Genomic DNA, 26,152 nt, shown 5'->3' with positions numbered 1-26,152 from the left:
TGCCAGAAAGGAGACTTGATTCTTTGCTAAAGAGATGGCAATTGACACCATAAGGATTTAACGAGGAAGACCATTCCATCAAGGGTCACAGTGTTGTGGCGGCTGGGACCATGGGCACAGCAGCACCTGCTCCTTGTCCTTGTGTCCTCTGGGCCTACTGTGGAATGGCCCAATTTCACCTTGCCTCACACTCCTCATGTCCTCATTTCTCCTCATGCTGCTTCAGATAATTTGCTGGGCACCCACACTTATATGCTAGAATATACCAAATTCAACTCCGAGTGGATGAACAAATGTGGAAAGTGAGGCTTTAGCATTCTAAGGAGGTCGGTGTTAAGTCAAGGTCACACACACACACAAAAAGATTGATATATGCTTCAACTATATCGAGAGTAAGAACTTCTGTTAGTCAAAATATACTACCAAAATGATGGAAGAAATATTTTCAATACATATGAAGGGGAAAATCTAGCTAACCTAAAATGTAAAGTAGGAAGAAAGAGTCAACGTCAGACCCAGGATATCTTCTTTTCCTTGTGGGACACAGAGAATGATAAGCCTGGACCAGACATTCTCAGAAACATGTAAATGTAATATTTACTAGCAGAATGATTGCACTTGGCAAATTTCATGTTAGAAGGGAAAACAAAATCAGCCAACCAACAAAAAACCAAAAACCCAAATCCTTTTTATGATCTAACTCCTGGTTTGACTAGATGGACTATCATAAAAAACAGAATTTATGGATTCGGGAGGAACGTTTTATGGAATTTATGGACTTGGCTGTGCAGAGGATGGATGTTTAGTCACGTATATATTTTCTATCTGTTGGATTGATGTAGTGTAAAACTAGGAAGCTGCCCAAACCAAACAAGATTTCTTTGAAAACATTTCACCAACAGTATTCAGCGCTCATGTGTCATTCATAGCCAAAAGGTATCACAGCATGAGAGAAATGGACATTATTGGAGTTGTGCCTGATGGATTGGTGCCTCTTTGGTGAGGGATGCTGGGTCCGTATTTGCTTTTGGCTTGTATCCCATGACTCATTAATGATGTTTATGTTGAGTAAGATCTATGTTTCTATGAGTGTGTTTTGACAGTTCATCCATTGAGGCATTGGAATAACCATTTTCTATAAATCAATCAGAATAAAAAAGGACCCCAAAAAAGAAAGAAAAAAATAAGAGCTAATATTTCAAAACCAAAAAGCACGGATTTGAACAGATGCTTATCCTTTATTAACCGACATACTACAACTTCTACTAAATGTGCAAAAATGATCAGTATGGGCTAATTTGTCAAACATATTGATGAGAGTTTAATGAAAGATAATGACAAGTCGTAGAAGAAAACATATAATAACATTTGCATAAAGTTAAAAAGCATAAAACCAGGCAAAATCAGACATACACATAGAGTTAAACTATTAGAAGAAGCAAGAGAATAACAAACACAAAATAATGATTATTTCTGCAATGAAGGAACATATGATTACAGAATGCTATACAACTAGCTAATGTATGGTAATGTCCTGTTCGTTAGCTTGGTAAATGGTTCAAAAATTTTGTAATGTTATTTTTCATCTTTACACGTATGTATGTATTACTTTAATATTTTTATTATATTTTGAATACTTTTTATATTTTGAATATTTTTAAAATTATATTTTGAATACACTAAAAGTGGCTTCCATCAATTAAGGTCACTGAAAGAGAGAACATTTGGCAAATTCAGTATTTACTTAAAGAAAAGACCCTTTCTTGTTCTTAATTGCCTTTCCCTTTTTAGATACACACTTCTGGGAGAAAAGACAGTTTTTACTTTCAAGAAATATTTTGTGCCCTTTCTAAAATTTATAGACAAAATGTTAAACTTCTCACTTTTTATGTGTCATAAAAAATATTTCTGACAAGTCTGATAGAGTGTTTTTTTTTTTCTTGCTGCCATAACTAGACAGTTTTGAGTCGCCAAACGTACTATTTCAATGTGTCAGCTCAGCATAATTGTGTAGGTATCACATAATACAATTTAAAAATGTTTACCATGGTGTTTATAATGAATAGAATATATATATATATATATATATATATATATATATATACACACACCAAATATATATATTTGGTTATTTGCAAAATATATATCTATATGCACATTATCTGATAGAATTTTTAGGTTTAAATGACATTCTAGAAAGTGAAAACCAATGTTAATATTAACAAATAGTGTTTACACTGTATTTTTAAATTTTTATCCATTTATTTTTATGATGATTAAACATAAAGTTGATTTTTCTACAAATTGAGAAGTTATTCTTTTAATTTTCTCTGAATAAAAACATATGTACAGGTTTGCTACTAAAATAAGTTTTACAATAAAATTGCAATGGGCGTACCATTCCATAATAGTTTAGACATTTTTACAAATATCTTCAATAGACATTTAGTCTAGAGGTAATTGATTTTTCATTAGTATTTGCTAAATAAGATAACTTGGCTCACTAGTATTTGCTAAGTGGGATTTTTAAGAATAGTTTTTACACTCATAAAGCTGATTTCAGATGTTTGTGTTGTGACTGAAGTTCTGATTTGTGGGGTGTACTCATCATTAAACTTTGTTTTTGACAACATGATATTCAAATATAAACTTTTGGGGAAAAATTTTTGCAGATACTTCCAATTTTATTTTTCTTTCTTTCCTTTATGTATATATTTATTAATGGTAGTGAGGAGGTGGATCTTCTGCCATATTTACTTATTTCTGCGCTGAGTGGTTACTTGCTGATCAATTTGAATAAAGTGATTGCATTAATTCAAAACACCAGGTTAAATTGTATTTAACATTCTGTGGATATATCCTTTGGCAACTGTACCCTTCTCGTAGTCATGAGTTCATGAGGATCAATCCAAAAGATTGATTTTATTCTATTTGTGGTGATGGTTGTAGTAAAAGGGACAACTCAGGTGCCCATCACTGTTGGGATAAGTAATTAAAATGATTGTGTGTGGGATACTGGGATACTGGGGGATACTACTCACGGGTTCGAAGTATCAGATTAGATATACACTAAGAAGCATAGATAATTTTAAAAAGCTAGTTGAACAAAAATTACACTATTTACCCAGAAGATAACTTCACTGATACATATCAAATGCATTAAACCAGTCACTATGGCAAATAGTCAACTAGAAATTGGGTTGGAGGATAATGAGGGGATTCCAATCAATCACTTACCCAGTTGATCAGATGGGCCTTATGCAAGCATGATGATATTCAGTGTGTTGCAGAACAGAAATGCAAGACATAGAATCAATTTAAGCAACAACAACAACGAAACAACAGAAAGAATAAAACTCTTGATATAAAAGTATTGAGCAGAAACAGAACTATAACAAAAAACAGAATCCTCCTTCTTTGGACTTACATAGAGGAGAAGATTGTAGTCTATAATGGAACAGGTTTTGGGGAACATCCTATCATAAGGTACAGGCTTCAGATAGTAGGCAAAGTTGTAAGCATGTTTGAGGAATTGTTCAAGAAAAGAGAGGAACATATTCTCCAAAGGACAAGAGTCCAAAGAGTTGACTAGAAGATCATAGTACAATTCAGAGTCAGTTTAGATGGACCTGAGTGAGTTTAACTAAGACATTCATAAGTAGAGGGCAGGGTATGCTAGGAAACCTATTTCATCACGGAACGCAATGATACACAGCAGGTGCCCACTGGGAAATAGATACTTCAGGTAAAAATCTTGCATGTCTGCCTTTAAAATTACAGTGGAATACAGGAGATCAAAAAATTCAGTTCAAATTAATTTGAACTATAATATAAAATTAAAGTGTTTGCATAGAACATACAAAATTCAATAATTATTGTCAAATATACACTATTCAAATACTGCTCATACTTGTCAGGAAGGACATTCTATGAGTGGGGACTCCAGAGTGACCTTTGACTTATCTGACAAATAGTGCATCATGCAACTCAGTAGTTCTGAAACTTTGGAGTCCTTTATCCTGAATGGTCTATTAGAATAACAAGTTTGCCGATTTGGAAAGATATATAGCTACAGATAAAAATACTAGTTTACAATTTTTGGCATAATCTTAATTCTTCTGTGAGAGCACATGCAAAAGTCACTTAAAAAACATTTTGTAACATTTTACTTTCAAAGAATTTTAAACCAACAGTAAAGTTGGAAGAATAAGAATAGAACAAATAGCCATAAACACTTTACCCAGATTCGACAACTATAATATCACCGTTTGCCTTATTATCTGTACTCTCCGTCATTTATATGCATGTATATATGTCTGCATGTATATATATAGATACAGATATAGATAGAGACATACAGATACATATATAGATATAAATACAAACACGTTCATCTTTTTCCTGAGCCATTCTGGATTAAGTCGCATGCATCCTGGCCCTTCACCTCTAAGTGCTTGGTGTGTGTTTAGCATATGGGTATTTTGTTACATAACTACAGTACATATATCAGCTTCAATAACTATGATATTGATACAGTACATAATTTAATCTACCAGCTACATTTCATTTTTTTCCCAATTTGACCTATAATTTTCTTGTAGAATTTTTTTCCCTCCAAGACAGGATCTGCTGTAGGATCACTGTTGCATTTAACTGCCATCTGTCTGCAATGTTCTTAGCCTCAACCACTCCCAATGTGCTTCTTTGTCTCTTCTGATATTGTTATTTAAAATCTAATCATTCTTCTTTTGTTTTTTTCAGTCAAATGTTATTGGGAGTTTGGTTGATGTTTCTTTGTACATTATGGATTTTTATACTCCCTAAGCCATGTTGTGCTCTTTTCAGGGTAGCGCTGCAGGAGACATCTGAAGCCCAACTACTCATCATCGATGATGCTAATTTCAATCATCCGGTCAAGATGTTAGATATAGCCACTGTAGAGTTTTGAATTTTTTTCCATATAACTAACAGTCTGAGGGAAGACACTTTAAGGTTATCCACATAGCCACATCAAAAATTTCCTTTGAATTTCGCATTCATACATGGGTTTGCTGGAGGCAACCTTCAAAATGGTGTCACCAAGTAATGTTCTTCTAGTTCAAGTATTTCCCATGAATTTACTTGTTGGCAGCCCTGTTCTACTAAAAATAAAAGTTGTCCTTATATCTCTTTTTAATTAATTTTCTTATAAATTTATTATAGCTTAGGGACCCTGGTGCCTCAGTTGGTTAAGCATCCTACTTACGGTCTCAGCTCAGGTCTTGATCTCAGGGTTGTGAGTTCAGGCCCTGGATTGAACTTCAAAAAATATTATAGCTTTAGACTTGTGGATTTCAAAATTTTAAACAGTTTATAATCTGTGTTATAATTATTCTTTCTATTATTTAAACTGACCCAGATTCGGTTCGATCCTGTGTCCTTTTGGCATACTTCCTTCTTTTGGGGGAGGGGCACCAAATAATATTTTGGCATAGCAGAATAACTCAGTTTCATCTTGCATCTGCTCAAGCCAATTCAACAGGCATTTCTTCGAAGGAGTCCTGGTCAAAGCATTTTATTTAATTTTAGAAATGTTAAGAAATAGTTATAGATCATTATTTATAATTAAATAAAAGACCCAGCCACTATATCTGAAGAAGAGGATAATCAGGTGTGCTGCTTATATTTTATATCATCACCATTCATAAAAGAACAATTGTGATTAATTCAATATGCCATCAGAAGTTTATTGCAGAAAATAACATCCAGCAATTAGACTGGTAACAATTTTGACTGGTAACAATTTTGAAAATATAATTTTTCAAGAAATATGGTAAATCACAGAAATTGCAAAGAGACCAACCCATCTAAACCCACAGAATTACTTCAAACGTCAGTTACTGTCAGTGTAGTTTGTATCTCTTTGCATTAAAATATGCTATCAAATTGTATAAATATTCCTTTTCATTGTCAATTTTATGCAGTGATTTTAAAAGCACTGGAATTTTGTCATTGGGCCGTTTTAGCAATTGTAAAATGAATCAGAGGTAATACAGGGACTTTAGCTCAGACCCTTGAGACAGTCATGATTATTAGAACAAACTCTCAGATAAGAAAATCAGTTTATTTCTCTGGAAACACTCCTAGATTTTTTTGTTTGTTTGATTTTTTTAGTAAGAGGACATTGGCGTACTCTATGCCAGGTGACTGTTATGGAAGAAACAGGACAAGCATCTAGAAGTAAAAATACTCTGGAAATCCTCTCCAGTAAGGCCACAGAGTATTGGTATAACTAGCACATAGGCAGGCACAACCTGTCATTTCTCCCATGTATGTCTAGCGGATTGTGGGGTACAACCTTCCGCACAGTGTGGGTAAAACATCTCTCTTCAGGAGTTGCTAAGGAATGCACCATTTCCGGTCAAATTAGGAAAAAGAACAGGCTGAAAATGTGTTCACATGTTTTTAGTGAAGTTGGAACATTTTGTCCCTTATAACTAAATACATTTGTGTTTTACAATATTTATAGGATAATTAGCTTACATTTTAAAATATTTTAATATAAAAGGATAAAATGGGGCGCCTGGGTGGCTCAGTGGGTTAAGCCACTGCCTTCGGCTCAGGTCATGATCCCAGGTCCTGGGTTCGAGCCCCACATCGGGCTCTCTGCTCAGCGGGGAGCCTGCTTCCTCCTCTCTCTCTCTCTCTCTCTGCCTGCCTCTCTGCTTACTTGTGATTTCTCTCTGTCAAATAAATAAACAAAATCTTTAAAAAAAATAAATAAAAGGATAAAATGACAAAATACCTAGAAAATTTAGTATGACACTGGAAGGAAAGACTATTTTAAAGATGTCAATTCGTTCTAAAGTATAGTTGTAATTCTCCCACATGTCATATATACTGACATTTAGATACTTATATTATAAAAATATATAAGCCAGACAAAGTCTAAGATTCTAAATCTAAGAAGAATGAGTAGTGATAGCAAGTAAACACGTGAAAATTAGAAATAATGAAGTGACTTTTGCACTCCATGGTTCTATAACTAGCAGTCCAATGGAAGTCCTAGAAATGTACTTGCTTTAGGAAAAACTCCCACCTGCCGCTTGACCACCCCCAACCCCAGAACACGCAGCTGCTCTATCTTCCAGAGAACTAGGGAACAGAGCTCATAATTCTCTGCTCATGTCCATTACCACAGGAAGCCCAGGGTTCCCACTCAGCCCTTCATTCACACACACTAATCTCCCCATGTCTCCATATAGCCCACCCTAGTACTTCCTAAGCTTCTAAAACCTTTTCATACTCCCCCCCCCCCCCCCCTTCAGGAACTCAAGTCCCCACAACCACTTTTGTGAACTTGCTGTTCTTGATGTAATTTAGAGGGACTTTGACCACTGATGCTATATTTTACCCCCATGCAACCTTCTTAACTGGGCCTGAGGAGTATAAGCGTTCTCCTTCTTGCGCATGCTCCCTCTGCGTAAAAAGAGTGAATTTCAACTATGGTATGTAACACTGGTCAGTCCCAAGCTCCTAGTCGTGCGGCACTCCTCGTGGAAGAATTGTGTGGGCATCTGTGTGTGTGTGAGCATGTATGTGAGTGTGTGCATGTGTTCCATATCTACTTAGATAAGCCTTCCAGTGGTTTCTCTTGTCCTTCCCCTCTTATCCACGGATGAGTAGATCCTCCAAACCCTCCCCACCCCTACCACCAGACATGTGTGTCTATGGTCAAACTCCAGTTTCTCACTAGTAATGGGACCACAGCTTAACCAGTTTCAAACATTTTATTCTCTAGTCATCTTCTGCTAAACTTCCAGTAACTTTCTCTGGTAGCTCCCCTCCATAAATTAAAGTCCATCAGAACTTCCGGTTTATTTTTCATACTCCATCATCCCAGCAATCTTAAATCCCCTTCATATTCTAAATTCCCTAAATTTCCAAGCTTAAAATCCATGGTGCATCATTTTAATCACTCCCTTGCAAACAACTTAAAGTCCTTTATTCCTCTAACATGTTCTCCTGAAGGACCCACACATCTTTTTTAATGTAACCCTTTGCTTGTTATTGCCTGTGGCCTCAAAGATGAACTTGATGAACTTGGTTGCAAAAAAAATGGGAAACCATGGTGGCTTCTCTCTGTTTTAATTTGTGGTCAATGACTTCAAGTAGACACTTGATGTTCCCCGGCAATCCCATGATCTTTCCATGGCACTTCTACCCTCTTGAGCTACCAGCTAGCACTTGACTGATGCTAGCTTTCCTTCAGACTTCTCTCCTCCAAGCTTCAAATTGTAATCATGTTTTCTGCTTCACCCAAATTTTGAAGGCAGTCGAAGAAAACTTTGAGAAGCAATTAATCACCTGATTCTGAGTCTACTTTTTCCATGTTCTCTCCTGAATAATTTTTTCTTGCATCCAGGTAAGATCTGCATCTCTTCATCTTTTTTTCTTTTCAGATTCATTTATTTATTTCAGAGAGGTGGGGAGGCGCAGAGGGAGAGAGAAAATCTCAAGCAGATACCCCACTGAGCCTGGAGCCCAATGCACACTTGATCTCACAACTCTGAGATCATGACCTAAGTGGAAATCAAGAGTCAGGTGCTTCACTGACTGAGCCACCCAGGTGCCCCAGATTTACATTGGTTCTTATGCATAGATCCACCCTCTTTTGTTCTAGAAAGCTTCCTTTTTCTCTGGCTTTATCAGTTTATCTCTCACTGAATTATTCAAAGCAGCATATAAAATGTTGTTAGTACTTCTATCATTTTTGAATACATATTTTAAGAAGTACATGATAATTTAAAAAAATATTTTATTTATTTATTTGCCAGACAGAGAGAGAGAGAGCACCCAAGCGGGGGAGCAGCAGGCAGAGGGAGAGCAGACTCCTTCTGAAAAGGGAACCTGATGTGGGACTAGATCCCAGGACCTTGGGATCATAGCCTGAGCTGAAGGGAGATGCTTAACTGACTGAGTGACCTAGGCATCCCCATGAAGACGATTACTTCATCTTCATGAAATGATTACTACAACCAAGCTAAATAACATATCCAGTTATTATTATTGGTATTATTTTGGAGAGTTGTATGGGAGCCCCTAATCTAATTTAGCCCCTAAATCTAATCTCTTAGCAAATTCCCAATAGTCAACATATACCATTAAATATAGTCACCCTCTGTCCATTGGATCTCCAGAACTCAACTCTGTTTCCTTCATGTCCCACATACAGTTTATTTGACTGTGCCCTCACAATGTATCCAGGATGCAAACGTATCTCTAACAACATTGCCTGTACCCTGTCCACATCACCATAGCTATTGTCTGGAGTATTGCAAAACCTCCCTAAAGAGTATTCCGGCTTTTAATACCTGTTTCCCTTCTGTAGTTCTTCAAGACAGCACTAAAAGCGATCACTTCAAAACATATGCCAAATCATGTCCTGTCTTGGTTCAAAACTCCTAAATTCACTCAAAAAAGATTAAAGCCGAAGTTACTGATATAACTACATGATCTCCCATGTCTGTGTTTACTATGGGGTTTTGCCTTTTTTATTTACTCTGGCAAAGTAATTTTCTCCTTATTACTCTACTGTTTATTCCGCATGTAAGAAATTTCTAGAGCCCAGTGTCTTGGCAACCTTCCTTCTGTCTGTAAAGCTCTCTAGCATCATTCAGCTCCATACACCTGTCACCTTGTCAGGAAAGACTGCCTAAAATGTCAATACTGCCCAGCTGGCTTACTCCCTACTCTGATTTTGTTGTTTGTGAGCTCTTCACACTGATACAGCATAAATGTTCTTTCATTTGTTGCTGCTACTAGGCATTTCCCATTAGAATATAAGTTCAACAAGAGCAGAGAAAGTTGAAAATGTTTTCACTTCTCTATCCCAGCCCTACATATTTGTTTGTTTATTTATTTGATTAAAATTAAATTAACAACACTCACTTTATTGTTCTCCCATGTTAACATTTTGAGCAAAAAAGTCTCATTTGAATTTGCTATACCATTTATCTCTTACCCAAAACTGAATGCCTCCACCTCATATTTCATACCTGTCAGTTGGAGGAGCTCTGTGGACATTGTGAGGCTAAGCATTTACTGGAAACATTGACTGCATGGTTTCCTCAGTCCGTGTTACATGTAGGAGCACATAAACTGTCAGCATAGTTTCTAAACCACATTCAATTATATTCGTGTTTGATATTGTGTGGAGAAGACTATCATGAAGAATATTAAATTATTTGTTATTGTTTTTGACCTTTTCACAACCTCTGATTCTATGAATGAAAATTACTTATGGGCTAAGTCAACTAGATAAATATAGACTCCCACAAACTTTATCATGACCCTGAAATGCTACTGTAAAATTCTCAGGGAGGGGGGAGGGTGCCTGGGTGGCTCAGGTGGTTAAGCGTCTACCTTCAGCTCAGGTCATGATCCCAGGGTGCTGGGATTGAGCCTCATGTTTGGCTCCCTGCTCAGTTGGGAGCCTGCTTCTCCTGCAATATAAATATGCAATAAAATACATATTCACCACTTCCAAGTTTGTAAAGTACTTTCACAAGCATTAGATCATTTTTTTCTCATAATAAACCTTAAAATTTGTAGGGCTGACGTTATTGCTCTCCTAAAGGTTAGAGAGGAAAGAAGGCGGCAGCCAGAACTTTGGCCCATGTTACGTAGTCAGTCACTGGCAATCCTTGTTCATTTAAAATCTGTTTACTTTTGTGAGCTGATTTGAAATTACTTCTAGGAGACATAAGGAACATATTTTATTTTCATTGCAATACTAGAAAATAAAAGGACACATAATTTATGTAAAATATTGCCAAAATGACCTGGCAGAAAAGCTTTCTTGTTAGATGGACCCTTCCTATTGACCATTTCCCTTACATAATTCTGTGTCACTTTCCCCTTTCTACTTCAGCTGTTTCAGAGGAAAACTGTAGAAATGAACATTTCTTTTAGGAAGTTTATGAACTAAGTCATTTTAAAGTAATTTAGAAGTCTGTTTTTGAACCAACATGTTGAATTCCTCTGAATCTTTTATTGAGACATCATAGCATAAAAACCTTTGTCCATTTGCAATCTGTGTTGGTTTATTAATTATCGTGGATTTCTTCTGAAGTGTCTCACTAACACTTCGGGGACTTTAATTCTCAACTCATTTATGAGACACCTGCATTAATTACACTATGGGGGAGTTTATATATTTTCGTCACTCTAGTCTTCCTAGTTTAAAACATCTTTGAATTAATCCCCACTTCCTTATTAGGGTGTAAGCATGTGAATTTCTGAGCTTTCTTTAAAATATGAAAAATAACATTATTTTTTTTAAATTTTATTTATTTATTTGACAGACAGAGATCACAAGTAGGCAGAGGCAGGCAGAGAGAGAGGAGGAAGCAGGCTCCTGGCCAAGCAGAGAGCCCGATGCAGGGCTCGATCCCAGGACCCTGGGATCATGACCTGAGCCGAAGGCAGAGGCTTTAACCCACTGAGCCACCCAGGCGCCCCGAAAAAGAACATTAGATAAAACATTTTCATTTTGAATGATGAGTAAACTTCTCAGACTAATTTTTGTACTTTATAATATAAGCGTATTAATTAATTTTTTATTGCATATAAAAAAGAGATATGTTCTTAAAGACAAAATAAAGGCAGTCTTTATTGAAGTAAGTTGTTTAATAACACACAAATATTAAATAAGGCAAGAAAAGTATATTGTTGACAAATGCAAGGCAGTGACTGAAAACAGTTAATATGCATGTTTTATGTGAAAAATATAGGATAAAACTCTGAGTGCCTAATTTATTTCTCTAAGATCCCACAGAAAATACTCATGTGATGAGAATCTTGAGTGGCAGCCAGAATCCAATCTGAACACTGATTTGAGAAAAATCAAAAGAAAAGGCAATCAATCCCATTTTCTCATGTAGTTGGGAATTGTGGTGTTAGCTACTTATCCATAGGAAGATAATTTGAATTGTTTTACCAAGACTTCCATTTCCTACATTTGTCAACTTGTTTTATATGTTTCAGTAACATGAAAATTACTTACCTGTAGTTTTAGTTTTTCTGTCACCAAAAATTGTTATACTTTCATTTATTTCTATGCAATGGATTCTTATTTTGGCTCTCTAGGTAGCTTTTTGTTTGTTTGTTTGTTTTGCTATACATTAAACACTGATTTAAAAAAAGTTTCATATGAAATACATGTTAAGGGTGACTGGGTGGTTCAATCAGTTAAGTGCCCAACTCCTGGGTTCTGCTCAGGTCATGATCTCAAGGTCTTCGGCTAGCGTGTGGGGAGTCGTCTCCCTCTGCTCCCCACCCCCAACTGGCATGCTCGCGCTCGCTCTCTCTCTCCCTCTCTCTCTCTCCAAAATAAATAAATAAAATATTTTAAAAAAGGAAGAAATGCTATTCAGACTCATAAAATTGTCAATTCTAAAATTGTACAGGCCTTTTCAAACCTTAAAACAGATTACTATTTTTAATTTTTCTCATGATGTGTTTTCTTCAGGATTACCCATTACATGTAGCTATCTATTTTATTCAAAGTTATTTTTTTAAGTAAGGCTCACAATTTGCAGTAATCTGACCATGTTTCCTTTGTGCTTTCCTTAGGGTCTTTCCAACACCTTAAATCCCCTGGCATACTGCATTTTAGCTTGCTTTTCACACAGGAGGTGTTTCAACAGCAACAACAACAAAATCCCAGAAACTATCTCTTTTCTTTGAAAGACAATGTAAATTAATTCACTTGCAAATGATTTAGAAATTGTATTTTTTAAAGCAACATGTTGTAAAGCAACATGTTGAACACATCACATGGTATTATAAAAACAAACAGGTATGAATGATTCTATGGTAGTACAATAAAATATTCAGCATTGACAGTTTACAGCTATATATTCAAAGACAATTACTTTTTTCAGCAAGTTCCATGATAATTATGGTAAACATGCCACGATGAGCTAATTCAGAATATTTTCCTTAACACGTTCAAATGTCAATTTGTGGCCACTTGTATGACTAGATACTGACCAGTGATTCTCAACTTTAGGTGTGTATTTGAATCACTTAGTGACCTTTTCCAAACTCAGATTCGGATTCCAGATGCGGTCCATGATTCTGCATTTCCAGTGTCTTCCACCCTAGGAGCTACTGATGACACAGGCCTTCAAGTCACACTTACAGTAACACGGTACTCTGCAAACTGTCTGTGGGGCTTTGGTCTTCTTTGGATTTTACAAAATATATTGAGCTTCTGTCCTTATGTTCATGCATGTAATCAGATAATTTACTAGTTTAGAGAAACCCCATTGGTATTAAACTACCCATTTATCCTTTCTTTTCTATCCACGTATTTTTCAACTTGTCTTATTTTTTATATAAATTTGTTTATCACAAGTAGTTGAATTTTTCAAAGATTCTAGCCTTACATCTCATTTTTCAGCTCATAAAATAAAAGATTAATTTTTGCAATATTAAGGATTATTAGAATAAATGTTTACAGGCTAGTAACTTGAAGTACATTAAATCACAGGTTACTAATGGTCTATAAACTTGAATGGCATTTACCTTATTCCATGCCAGACTAAGAGGTGTACATAGCTATGTGGTTTTTAGTAATATTTTATTATTATATTAAGCAGTGTTTTGAAATGCTTTCTTTTCATTTAGATATCATACCCCTTACCCTGTTCAACAAAGAGAAGAATATATATTGTCATTAAAATCTTCAGCTTGAAGTGACCAGTTTATCTTATTAATGGAGAAACCAAGGAGTTTACCATTTAGCAAATGTCTTCCTCCATCATGTAGCAGGCACTGTAAGATATTAATATGTGGATCTAATTGTGGCTATTTGATTATGATGTTATTGCTATTATTACAAGTTGAGATGAAGTAGACCAACCACAACTATATAAATATCAAACACTGTAATAGCTTTTTTAATTTAGTTATTTATAATAAATGAACTAATCAACTATTTCATAAAAGGTAGGCAATTAATGCTTATCCTTATCTTTTTATGGTAGAAAATACAATATTCAATAATTTATATATTCATATATTAAAAGCTTGACTTATTAGCTATTCATTAAATTAACATAGTTGATTATGAACACTGAAAGAGAACATTTAAAATTATTGTGTTGTTATTTCTAAAATAATATCCCCTATTAATGTGGTATATTTCTCTATTAGTTAATTATCCTCTATGAAGCACATTTTATTTTCTGAAAATAACAGCACAAGTTGGTGTTTGACCTTTCACAGAAACTATTAAAACATCCTAACAGTGCTTCTGGATACTGACTCTTCAATGGTTCCTGAAAAAGAGTTTTCCTTCTTTTCATGTAAAATTTATTTGTCTCCTTTGTCATATCCTGTAAACTTTCTTGTAGTGAAATCCACAAAATGTCATCTGGATTTGCTTGTTAAACATTCTTGAATTCATTTAATATTTCTAAAAATATATCTCTCCTATATTCCAAATGTCCAGATGTAATTTGTATGGTTACTATAAATCAAGACCCCTACACTCAATTATGGTAGATTATTCACAAGTCAACAACAGCATGATTTGTGATTCCCATTAAAAATATCAGACAACACATGTGAAATTACCATTTAATTTATTAAATGAATAAATCTATCAACAAGGAATTTCACTGTTACATGGTAATAAAACTTCTCACTATGAATGATTCAGCAAAATGTGTGCTCAAATGTAAATCAGAAAAGAATTATTTTATTTATTAAGTAGTTATATAAGAAGAATCCTTTAACTTCTCTATCAGCTGATTTATAGGAATAGAAGTTATTTTTTTTAATAGTAAAACTGGAGAAAAAATTTCAAAAAGAGTGTAAAAGGAAAAAAACACTTCATATGATGATAATGATATGGATAATCACAAAATCAGATTCTTAGATTATATACACATTACTCATCAATTAAAATTTGTTTTAAGTTTGGAAATACAGCATAAAATATTGCAATTGGAATTATAGTTTAACTAGAGGGCTACATTTCAGAATAACAAGAAAAATTAATTAAAGCAACTCTAGAATATAAAACAGACGATGTAAAAAATTCAAGATATTTTATTCTAATGTAAGGTATATCAAAATAATTTTTGACAAATTTAGTATTTCATTTTCTTGCCAAAATTTCTACAAACAAGGCTCTCAGCATCATTTCTACCATTCTTTTCTCTTTTGTTTTTCTTTGTTTCTGCCATTTTCTGCCATTCTTTTAGGCAGTTAAAAACCATTCTTTACTCATCTGCCTCAAAGTACCCTTCAGGAATTGTGCCAAGCAAATTTTTGATTAAATATTAAATGTAAATGATTTTGTTTGTCCTAAGAGCAACATCAGTAAGTGCTTTGTGGACTCTAATGATTACTTGCTACTAAAAAGATGTTTAAATATTGTTACCAACTGTTCAGTGAAAACTGTATCTCTGTCTTATCATCACTGTAGTACTTCAAAAACATATCCTAACTCAAGCCTTCTAAATCACATCCTCCTCATTGTTTCTCCATATTCAAGAAGGTTCATGTTCTTAAAGACAATTCTGGATAGGAATTCTGTCTTCATCTTGATTCTCAATGTCACTTTTATCTCATCTATCATGGGAGCTACTTATCTCTCTTCTATGAACTTGAATGTAGAACTTACATGTCTTTTCATGATCTCCCATAAGAGGTCAACAACAATGAGCAAACAATAGAGTTTGCTAAAACTATTAGATCTCAGTGCCCCTTCAAACCCTGGAGACAGTCCAAAGTGTAATCTTTTTTTTTGGAGCAACAGCAAAAATATTCCTGCCACTTCATTTGACACAGCAATCTATCTCCTTCCATTATTTATCTCCAAGTTCAAGTTCAGGATTGCCTCTTCCTGTCCCCTGACTTATGCATAGCTCTGTCAAAAGAAGGACCACCTATGGGCCCCAGCCTCTCTTCTGCATGATCGCTGATCGTTCTTTCTTTTCTCTATAGTGATCTTGTCCCTGCGCTGTTTTTCTTGGGAAACCAAGAACCAACAGTGTGGTGTTTGCATTAAGATGGGACTTCAAGGAATGTAAGTTTTGCTCAGGGTGCCAGGTGTCTTTTACTTTTTCCTGGACTCACTATACAACTTTCTGTTTTCTGAGTGACACTGTGTCCCTGTGGTCATCGTGGAGAATGGTTCTTGTCTACAGAGGGTCACATGGAGGAGTAAGGAGTGTGTTGTCTCCTGTTCAGCAGCACCTCACATGCATGTACACATTGTATACTTCTATAAGCACATTTAAGGATCTGGGTGTGTGTGTACTTATATAGTTACAGTGATAGTTACAGTTATATAATTTTTATGTTGTTGATTGTTAGTGAGGGAGGTGTCATCGGGGAGAGAAGACTTGAGAGTCATTTGTAATAATTTCCACGCTTATAAAGTTTTGTTAAAGCTGTTACTCACTGTGTTAACTTTGGACCGGTAGTTTGATCCAAGTTACTGTTGTTTGGTAAGTGGCTTTTAAACTGTTTTCTTTTTCTGCCTTTCAAATGTCCTCTGATTAATGGAGGTTAGTCTTGGGTCTTAATAGGAATAGCTATTTGGATAGGGATTTATTACTGATCATAATCTTTAAAGTGATGATAAGAGGGAAATGAGTGTGAATAAAGTATAAATGAGCTTCTCAATTAACCTATTGATTAGAAATAATAAGTACATATATGGACAATTTAATTTTCTTTTTTTTAATTAATTTATTTTTTTATTAAATTTTATTTTTTATAAACATATATTTTTATCCCCAGGGGTACAGGTCTGTGAATCGACAATTTAATTTTCTATGTTAAATGCTACCGCATATTGATTTTAGCCTGGATAATTTTGCCCTATTACTATTCTAAAATTTGAGATAAAATAAAAGTCAACATTTTACATGAGTTTTGGCAATATAAGACAGAATATTTCCATAACTTATTAAGTCCCTGGGCACCTTTGAAGTCAGTCACCTCTCCCACCCTGGCACCATCTGTGTTGGTTTCTGTCACTGTCATTTTATATTTCCTAGAATTTTACTTTTCTCTAGAAGATTTTTTTTTTTTTTTGTGAATCTATCAATTTACCAATGGCATTAGTTGGCCTTTTAAATCTCATTTTATTTTTGGCTCCCATAAATAAAGCTGCAAAAGTATTTGAGCACATGACTTTGTGTGAACCTATACATTTTTTATTATTCTTGAGTAATTATCCAGGAGTGAAATTGCTGGCTCTTATGGAAACTATCTTGATAAAAATCAATGCCAAGATTTTTAAAGTAATTAAACTACTTTGCCTTCCCATAAGTAATATTTGAGAATTTTAGTTGAACAATATCCACACAAACACTTGATTTTGCCAGTCTTCAATGTTCTTGAGTATATGAATATTTGTGTCAAACTGGGATTTAGTTACATTTGCCTTATGACTAAAGAAACAAGATAATTTTCATGGGCTTATTATACTCACAAATGTTTTTGAATAAGGTGTCTCAAAATGTTTCACCCACTTTTTGAAAATTGGGGATCAGTTTTGATTAAGTCAGGTAAATTCCATTCTAGTTAAATGGGAGTCGACATCATAACTACATCATAAAAAAATGATTATTTAAAGTTCTAAGTTACATAAGGTACATGTTAATAAGTTTTGAAATTATGCTTATTTAAAATGTCAGCAATGGATTGACACGGGCTCTCCAGTGGTCAGTGATTGCTTAGTGCCCACTGAGTCTCCTTCGAGCCAGAACATTAAGTATACAGAGGAGAGCAGTAGAGGGATATTATCTGGTTAACTTCGCCTGCATCACCCATATCTCCAATGCCATTCGCTCTAAAGTATTTACCCTTTTTCCCTAATTTTAATATATAAAATGTGATTTAGCATTGTCTTAACAATGAATTGAGTTCAGAGATTTTCCTTTCTTTCTTAGACTATTCAATGATGAATTCATTCTCTGTACATACCCTTTTTCCCAGAGTCACTACTACAATAGCCTCGGATACTCCTCTACTTCAACACTTTGTCTACGGTGGAATCTGGGCTTTAGCTCACACGAGGAGAGGCTCAGCCTACTTTCCACCATGTCTTTTCCACAGGCATTAGTGCTTAATGTGTCCCAGTTCCTTGAAGATGTTGGAAATGAATGACACACATAACTCTGTGTGGATGCAAGTTTTTAAAAATATTTTTGCTTATTTGTTTACTGAGAAGTCATAACATATCCAGAATGCAAAAAATTTTAGCTATATTTTACTAAGAATAGATCTTGAATGAGAAACTGTGTTACATAGTCTTAAAACATATTCCATTATTTTTCTCACAGCTAGATTTTGATCAGGTCTGTAGGAGAGCACTCACAAAGTGAATTCTCAGATGACTACATGGAGCCCAGATATTTTCAAGATGTTGTTTGAGTTAATCTAAATGCTTTAAAGAGCTTATTATTTATTATAGTCCAATTATTTAAATTCATGAAAGATACTAACTATAGCTACATTCTCTGTTTAGTAATGGATATTACTAAACTCTCTACTGATTATAAAACAGATGTGATCTTATTCTGCCAAGGCTAATTTAGGCTGATAAACTGTCAATGAGGAGATGCCTACCATTTTATAACAATTTGCAAAATTACCTAGGTTTCCTTAATTATTAGTCAGATGTGATAATGATTACTTTCATCATAAAATTTATTTTGCAACTATGATGATGAAATATTTATGTTTAGAAATATAGGGAAAATTTGGGGGGGAATTTGTGGAAAATTGGTGCTATTTTGACACACACTGAAACTCCACAAATAGAGGATTTGGCCCGATGCATGTCTTTGGATCGTCCACAGATGCTCCTGACATGGACAAGAAAGAAGGAAGGAAGGAAGGAAGGAAGGAAGGAAGGAAGGAAAGAAGGAAAAGCTCAAGAAGTTGTGTGAGGGGGCTGAACATTCTCTTATGTTCAGTATATGAATATGACAGAAATTGTATTCTACTTTACACATTTACCTAAAAAGTATCCCCTGAGATTGGGTTCATTCCTCTTACTGTTAGGAGAAAACTGAAACTCTTCAAGGGTAAATTTCTTACTATCTTGCTGAAGTAACAAAAAGTCAGTATTAACAATTTTATAAACATGTACACTACTAAAATTTATACTATTTTAAACCACTGCTTAACTAATTCAAATTTTCTGAAAAATAAAATTAAGAAAATAAATCAATGTATTTTATCCTAATGAAATAACATGCATTTCTATCTCAATTCTAAATATTTACATACATTATTTAGAAAAAACACATTTTTTTAGGGAAAACATCTTTTGGATTATATTCCTAAGATGGTCTTACCAAACTGCATGACTTTTTAAAAGTTTAAAACACAATGCTTATCTTTCAAAAAAAATTTGTTAACTTAGATACTGTAAATTATATCATGTGGCTTAAAATATTACAGGAGGGATTATCTTTGAAGATACTGTGTAGTGTCCCACAGTGTATCAGCAAGTGAGAAATCGCAATTTAATATAGGGTGTGTCATGGTAAAATTGCAGTTTGCTCAAATATTTCTTTTGCTTACTCTTTAGTTATCACATTATATAATTAATTGAACCTAGTATTCAAGTCATGTGCAATGAGCTATTAATTAAGACCACATGCTTTGCAGTTCAAGCATCAGTAGTGCTTTTTAGTCCTTAAGAAATTACAGCAATGTACATACAATTAGATTCATTTCCACTATAAGAAACACTATCAAATAAATTATATACATCTAAGCCTAGGGAAAGATACATAAAAAAATATCTAAGTGTATATGATTTTAAGCCTAACTAGTCTAAATAAGGGGCAGTAAACTTAGTTATTAATAGAAAATGAGGAAACAAACAACTGGCCTATAACAAAATTATGGTGGCCATTTTTAGGCTAAATTTCTGTCTCTTGAACATTCTGTGCTTGATGTCATATCCTGTTTTTTCAGTGCCATTGTACACATATGGCATTCATCCATTTAAATCTTATAATGAAGTGGTTGCCATTTAACATAAATTCTGAGACCCCTTACCTGTGGCAGAAATCAGGTCTTTGTGGTTGTAGGACTGGGGTCCTTAACTCCCAAAGACCACAGACCACTCCAGTTTACATGAGTTTTTGTTTCTCTGAGGTCTGAAGGAGAGTGTCTCTTTTCTTAGGAAGGTCCAGTTCCTCTTTAAAGACTTCACTTGATTAAGTCAGACCAACTTAGGTTAATTTCCCTTTTTTTTTTTTAAGATTTTATTTATTTATTTGACAGAGAGAGAGAGATCACAAGTAGGCAGCGAGACAGGCAGAGAGAAGGAAAAGCAGGTTCCCTGCTGAGCAGAGAGCCTGATACAGGGCTGGATCCCAGGATCCGGAGATCACGACCTGAGCCAAAGTCAGAGGCTTAACCCACTGAGCCACCAAGGCATCCTGGTTAATTTCCCTTTGATAATTCAAAACCAACTGATGAATTGGCTCCAAGTAATTTGGAGCATTCATGGCATCTAAAAAAATCCCTTTACCTAATGACAGCAGAGTTTCCTTCACAAAGGTTATACAGCTGCACGTGCAAATCTTGAGCATTATTTTAGAATTCTACCTACCATGGGGCACCTGGGTGGCTCAGTCAGTTAAAGCATCTAAGTCCTGATTTCAGCTCAGATCATGATGTCAGGTCCTGGGAATGAGTCCTGCATTCCACTCCACACTCAGCACTGAGTCTGCTTGGGGTACTCTCTCTTTCCCTCTGCCCCTCCCCCAGCTCACACTCTTTCTCTCTCTCTCTAAATAAGTAAATAAATTAAAATTTAAAAAAAAAACAACACAAGAATTATATCTACCACACCTCCCTATAATAAGATACTGGTACTTTAAATATTAAGGGAAATATACCCCTTTGGGTATCAAATAGGCCTCCAATAATGACAATGACTACATCAGTCAGAATAGGTCAGGTTATGCCACATTAAGAAATGAAAAAAAAAATCTGAAAGTCTAGTGGATGAATAAAACAAAAATTCATTTACCCACTATATGTGTCCAGTGGGGGCCCTCTTCTTCATACTAATTCATGGACCCAGAATGACAGAGATTTTACTACTTTGTAGCTACATTATGTACCTCCTTTTCTTGTAACCCTGATAATTCTTACTGATTTTACCTTTTAGATATCTGTCCATTTCATTTTTTCTCCATCTACTAGAATCACCCCCTAATTATTTTTGCATCTTTCCTCCTGAACTATATTCTCAATTTAGCAGATAGGGTGATCCTTTTAAAAAACATGTCAGATCATGTCACTCTTCTATTCAGAACTCTCTAAATGCTTCCCATCTCACTAGAGGAAGGGTCCACATTCTGGAGCTGCCGCTTCTGTAACAGCAGTGTGAGGACAGAGAGAATGCTCAGAACAGCCTTCATGAACCGTAAGATAGCCCCACAGTCTATTAGAATGAGAGTAAATGAATATATTCTCATATATACAAAAAATGGAATATTATTTTATTATTGAAAATGAACTGCAGAAACACAGGAGCACCAATTATAGACACATGGTACTTTTTTCAGAAAACATCATTGTTCATAGAATATGATTGAATTAGAGGACAAAAAAAATACCCATATCTATTAAAAAAGCTACTGTACATATTATGGATACAAAACATATTCCAGGGAACATACTTTCTGAGAAATAGTGCAATATTTGTCAGTTATTGTGTATCATATACAAATATTGAAATACATGGTAGAAACAATGAAACATATTTGCCTGTCAACTGTTTCCGTATGTACTTTTTGGCTAAAGCCAAATATTTCATCCAAGAATATATATCAAGGAGAGATATCCAATGGATAAACACTAATGAATACACTGCAGGCTTCCAAGTCATTATTATTATTTTTTTTAATTTAGTGTTTTGGGGTGCTTGGGTGGAACAGATGGCTGAGCAGCTAACTCTTGGTTTCAGCTCAGGTTGTGAGATCCAGCCCATCATCCGGCTCTGAGTTCAATGCTGAGTCTACTTGGGATTCCCTGTCTCTCTTCCTCTTCCCTCACTTCACATGTGTGCACTCTCTCTCTCTCTCTCAAATGGATAAATCTTTTTTTTAAATGTAGTGTTTGAGAAAGATCTCTAAAATTATCTGAATGAGGAAACTAGTCTTTCTTTTTTTATTACTTTTTATCTTTTTTCCATAGTTACTGATTCTTGAAGTACTCGTTATGCCGTGGAGTGGAAAGGGTTACAGTTAATGAAGAAAATGAGTGAAAATCTACAACCATTTTCATTTAAGAAAATTGGAAAAAAATACTGCCAGCTGCTCTATTTCTTTCAGTCTCTTTCTTTCTTGGCAGTTATCTTTTATTGTCATCATATAGTGTTGTTTTGGGGTAGTTAAGAGGATTTAAAAGGACATTGTTCTCGAGAATAATATTTGTCTTTCTTGTGCATGTATATTAACTGGAACTATAGTCAACTCAACTTTTTTTTTTTTTTTCCAAATTAGCATTTACCCATGGAGAGCTTTGCATCAATTCCAAAATGAATGGAAAAAAGATGAAAAATTAGAAGAGACACAGTAAGGTTAAAAAAAAAAAAAAAAAAAGCAAGGGGTGCCTGGGTGGCTCAGTGGGTTAAAGCCTCTGCTTTAGGCTCAGGTCATGATCCCAGGGTCCTGGGATCGAGCCCCACATAGGGCTCTCTGCTCAGCAAGGAGCCTGCTTCCCCCTCTCTCTCTCTGCCTGCCTCTCTGCCTACTTGTGATCTCTCTCTATCAAATAAATAAATAAAATCTTTAAAAAAAAAAGCAAGATTAAGATAGACAAGCAGAAGAAATACAGTGGAAATGACAGAAGGGTTAGGAAGAAAAAGCAAGAGATGATGTTATAGAATGGAATAAAAAACCTGGACAATAAATGTAAAAGTCAAGGCTCAAGTCTATCAGGGTTTTGGCCAGAGTATATCGTAGACATTTGAGATACAGAAGGGACAAGATTTCTTTTAGTGTTCCTAAAGTCCTGCTGTGTTTCTCATTTAGCCCGTTTCCCAAGAGAGCATGTGCTATTGAAACTCTTCCAAAATTAGTTGTAAAGTAGTAGTTGCTCCCTTGTAATAAGAACACATACAATGCTATTTAAGGCTTTATTAAGAAATCAGAAATTCCCACATATATTGGTTAGACTTTAAAATGCATTCCAACACTTTTCTATTAGTGAAAGAGAATTCTAAATGTAATAGACTTTAAAAAGATACGCATATGATAACTCCTTAATTAAAGATGCATCATAAGAATTATTTATTTTTAAAAATTTTTAAATAAAAAAATATATTTACTTAAAAGCATTCAGAATGTTAACCGAGCAGCTGCAGTTTTCTTTTTTTCTCAATTAAAGAGGGTACTCTGGTATTTTGCAGAAGCTACATCAAAAGACAACTGAAAATGAAAAAAACAAACAACAACAACAACAAAAAAACATAGTATAACAACTTTGTGCCGGGCACCAGCCAGAACCTGGTTTAAATTTACACACCAATTTACAACCCCCATGCTGTCCCAGGAAATTCTAGTGGCTCCTAAAAATAATCACCAGGACAGGGTTCTCTAAAGACATATTCTGTAGTGTGTTAACCATACAATGAAAGACACCATACACTTTAAAAACAAATCTTACACACTCTTCCATTTCATTTTTTTCTTTACAAAGAGTGAGTTGTGCACAGCAAGTGTTAAATGCTTTATAGACAAGGAAAAAAACTGTGCTAGTACCAAATTATTCATCTTCCCCCTCTTCCTTCTTTTTCTTGCTTTTTCAGCCTTGGCAACTCCCATTCTTCCTGCATCAGGCGTTCCTTTAGCTTGATATGAAGCAAAATCCTTTCCCTATATTTCCATCAACTGAGCAGCCGACTTTTCGTGAGGCTGCTTGCCCTCTGCACTACTGTGGTTCCGTGTCTCTCCCAGTTTCTTCACAGCATCACCAATGCATGTTCTCTTTATTCAGGGGCGATACTCAAACCAAAAAAGAAAGAGGCCAAAGAAGGCCTCTTGGGTGCATTGCGATCCTTGAACTTCTTTTCTGTTTCCCCTCTTAAGGGGGTACATTTTCACTTTTCTTTAGTAATGGGTTTTGTCCACCTTTGCCATGTCTTCAAATTTTCCTTTCTCTTTAGCAGACATGGTCTTCTATCTCTCTGAGAGCTTCTGAGAAAACTCAGAGAAGTTGATTGAAGCACCTGGGTGCTCCTTCTTGTGTTCCTCTTGGCACAGAGAATGCATATGGTGACATCTTACCTCTCACCTTCTTGGGATCTCCCTTGCCCATGTTTCATTGTTTTCCCCAGTGAGGCACAGAGTCACCCAGGGGTCCTTCTGGCTCTCACTGGTCTGGGAGCTGTCTCTGTGGAGTTCAAGTTTCTTCAGTGCCTCAGAATTATTTAAAATAAATACCTCTCATTACTTTTTATCCATAGAATATCAGAACTAGTTCCAAAGGAGCCCATTTATAAAGCAATTCCATACTCTCACAACCACATGACTCTATTTGATCTCATTGTGCGTATTGATTATACTAGCTTTTCACATAACTCAAATATGTTTTACTGAACTGGTCAAGTCCAGTTTTTTTTTTGTTTGTTTGTTTGTTTGTTTTTCCATTTCCTTTGCATTTTTCCAATATCAAATCTATCTCTTCAACTAATCCAAGATGGTGTTACCTGTGCTTAACCAATCGTAACAAATGTTTGCAATCCATAAGTTTGACCTTTCCACATCCCCAACTTTGCCATTCTTTTTTTTTTTTTTAAGATTTTATTTATTTATTTATTTGACAGAGAGATCACAAGTAGGCAGAGAGGCAGGCAGAGAAGGAGGGGGAAGAAGTCTCCCTGCTGAGCAGAGAGCCCGATGCAGGGCTTGATCCCACGACCCTGAGATCATGACCTGAGCTGAAGGCAGAGGCTTAACCCACTGAGCCACCCAGGCACCCCGAACCTTGCCATTCCTGAAGCTCAAGGTTATATTTGTATCACTGTTTTTCCTGCCTTGTATCAAAACCACTGTTTTAGTTTTCTAGCAAAAATATACATTAACCTGGACTTTCCTAAAGATTTTTTGGGGGGGTTAGAAAATTTATTAATATTTTTGCATTTTTGATCAACACATTAAATTTTTTAAATTTTTTATTTCTTTTCAGCGTAACAGTATTCATTGTTTTTGCACCACACCCAGTGCTCCATGCAATCTGTGTCCTCCCTAATACCCACCACCTGGTTCCCCCAACCTCCCACTCCCTGCCCCTTCAAAACCCTCAGGTTGTTTTCAGAGTCATAGTCTCTCATGGTTCATCTCCCCCTCCAATTCCCCCCAACTCCCTTCTCCTCTCATTTTAGATCATTTTATGAATGTATAAAATGTTTGTCTATGAACCTTTTTTTTGGTTTTCAGCCGTTAATACAGCTGTTATGGATATTTGTGTAGAATCCTTTTGGAAATAATTTTTCTTGTTTGTAGTGCTTAAGAGTATAAGAAGTGAAATACTGGGGAGGCATATATGCATATGAACATTATTAACAATTGTTACAGTTTTCTAAGCATGGCATACCATCTTAACTCCTACAATCAATGTGTGAGAGTTTCAGTTGCTTCTTCCTCTTCAGTGCTTGTAATTGTAACTATCCTGATGGGTGCTCAGTGACGTCCTTATGGATGTCATTTACATTTCCTTGAGAAGCAAAGGTCTTCAGTGTATTTTCATGCACATACCACTTGGATAGCCTCATTTCTGAAGGGTCCACTCATGTCTCTGACTTTTTTTTTTTTAAACCAAATTAGATTGTCTCCTATGTACTGATTTTTAAAGGCTCTTTTTATGTTCTTGGCACAGATCCTATTTCACAGGGCTTTAGATGAGCAGTATAAATTTTGACAAAATTCCACTTTGTCTTTATTATCTGTGACTTCTGTGTCTTGTTTAAGAAATATTTGACCACTTCAAAGTCTTTAAAGTATCCTATTATATTTGTCTCTATAAGTCATAGAATTTCAGTTGTTACATTTCCTCCTCCTCTTCCTCCAGTTGATTTGTTTCCTCCTATGGTATATATAAATAAGGA

At 35.2% G+C, this 26,152-nt stretch overlaps 1 pseudogene; it reads right to left on the bottom strand.

Annotated features, from left to right (window-relative positions):
- Window positions 1–23,811: 23,811 nt before the first annotated feature.
- On the bottom strand, window positions 23,812–24,363 carry LOC125082251 (high mobility group protein B1-like; annotated as a pseudogene).
- Window positions 24,364–26,152: the final 1,789 nt, after the last annotated feature.

This window comes from Lutra lutra, chromosome 12 (genome assembly GCF_902655055.1).
Source record: "Lutra lutra chromosome 12, mLutLut1.2, whole genome shotgun sequence".
Taxonomy (NCBI): Eukaryota; Metazoa; Chordata; class Mammalia; order Carnivora; family Mustelidae; genus Lutra; species Lutra lutra.
This window is presented reverse-complemented; position numbering and strand designations above follow the sequence as displayed.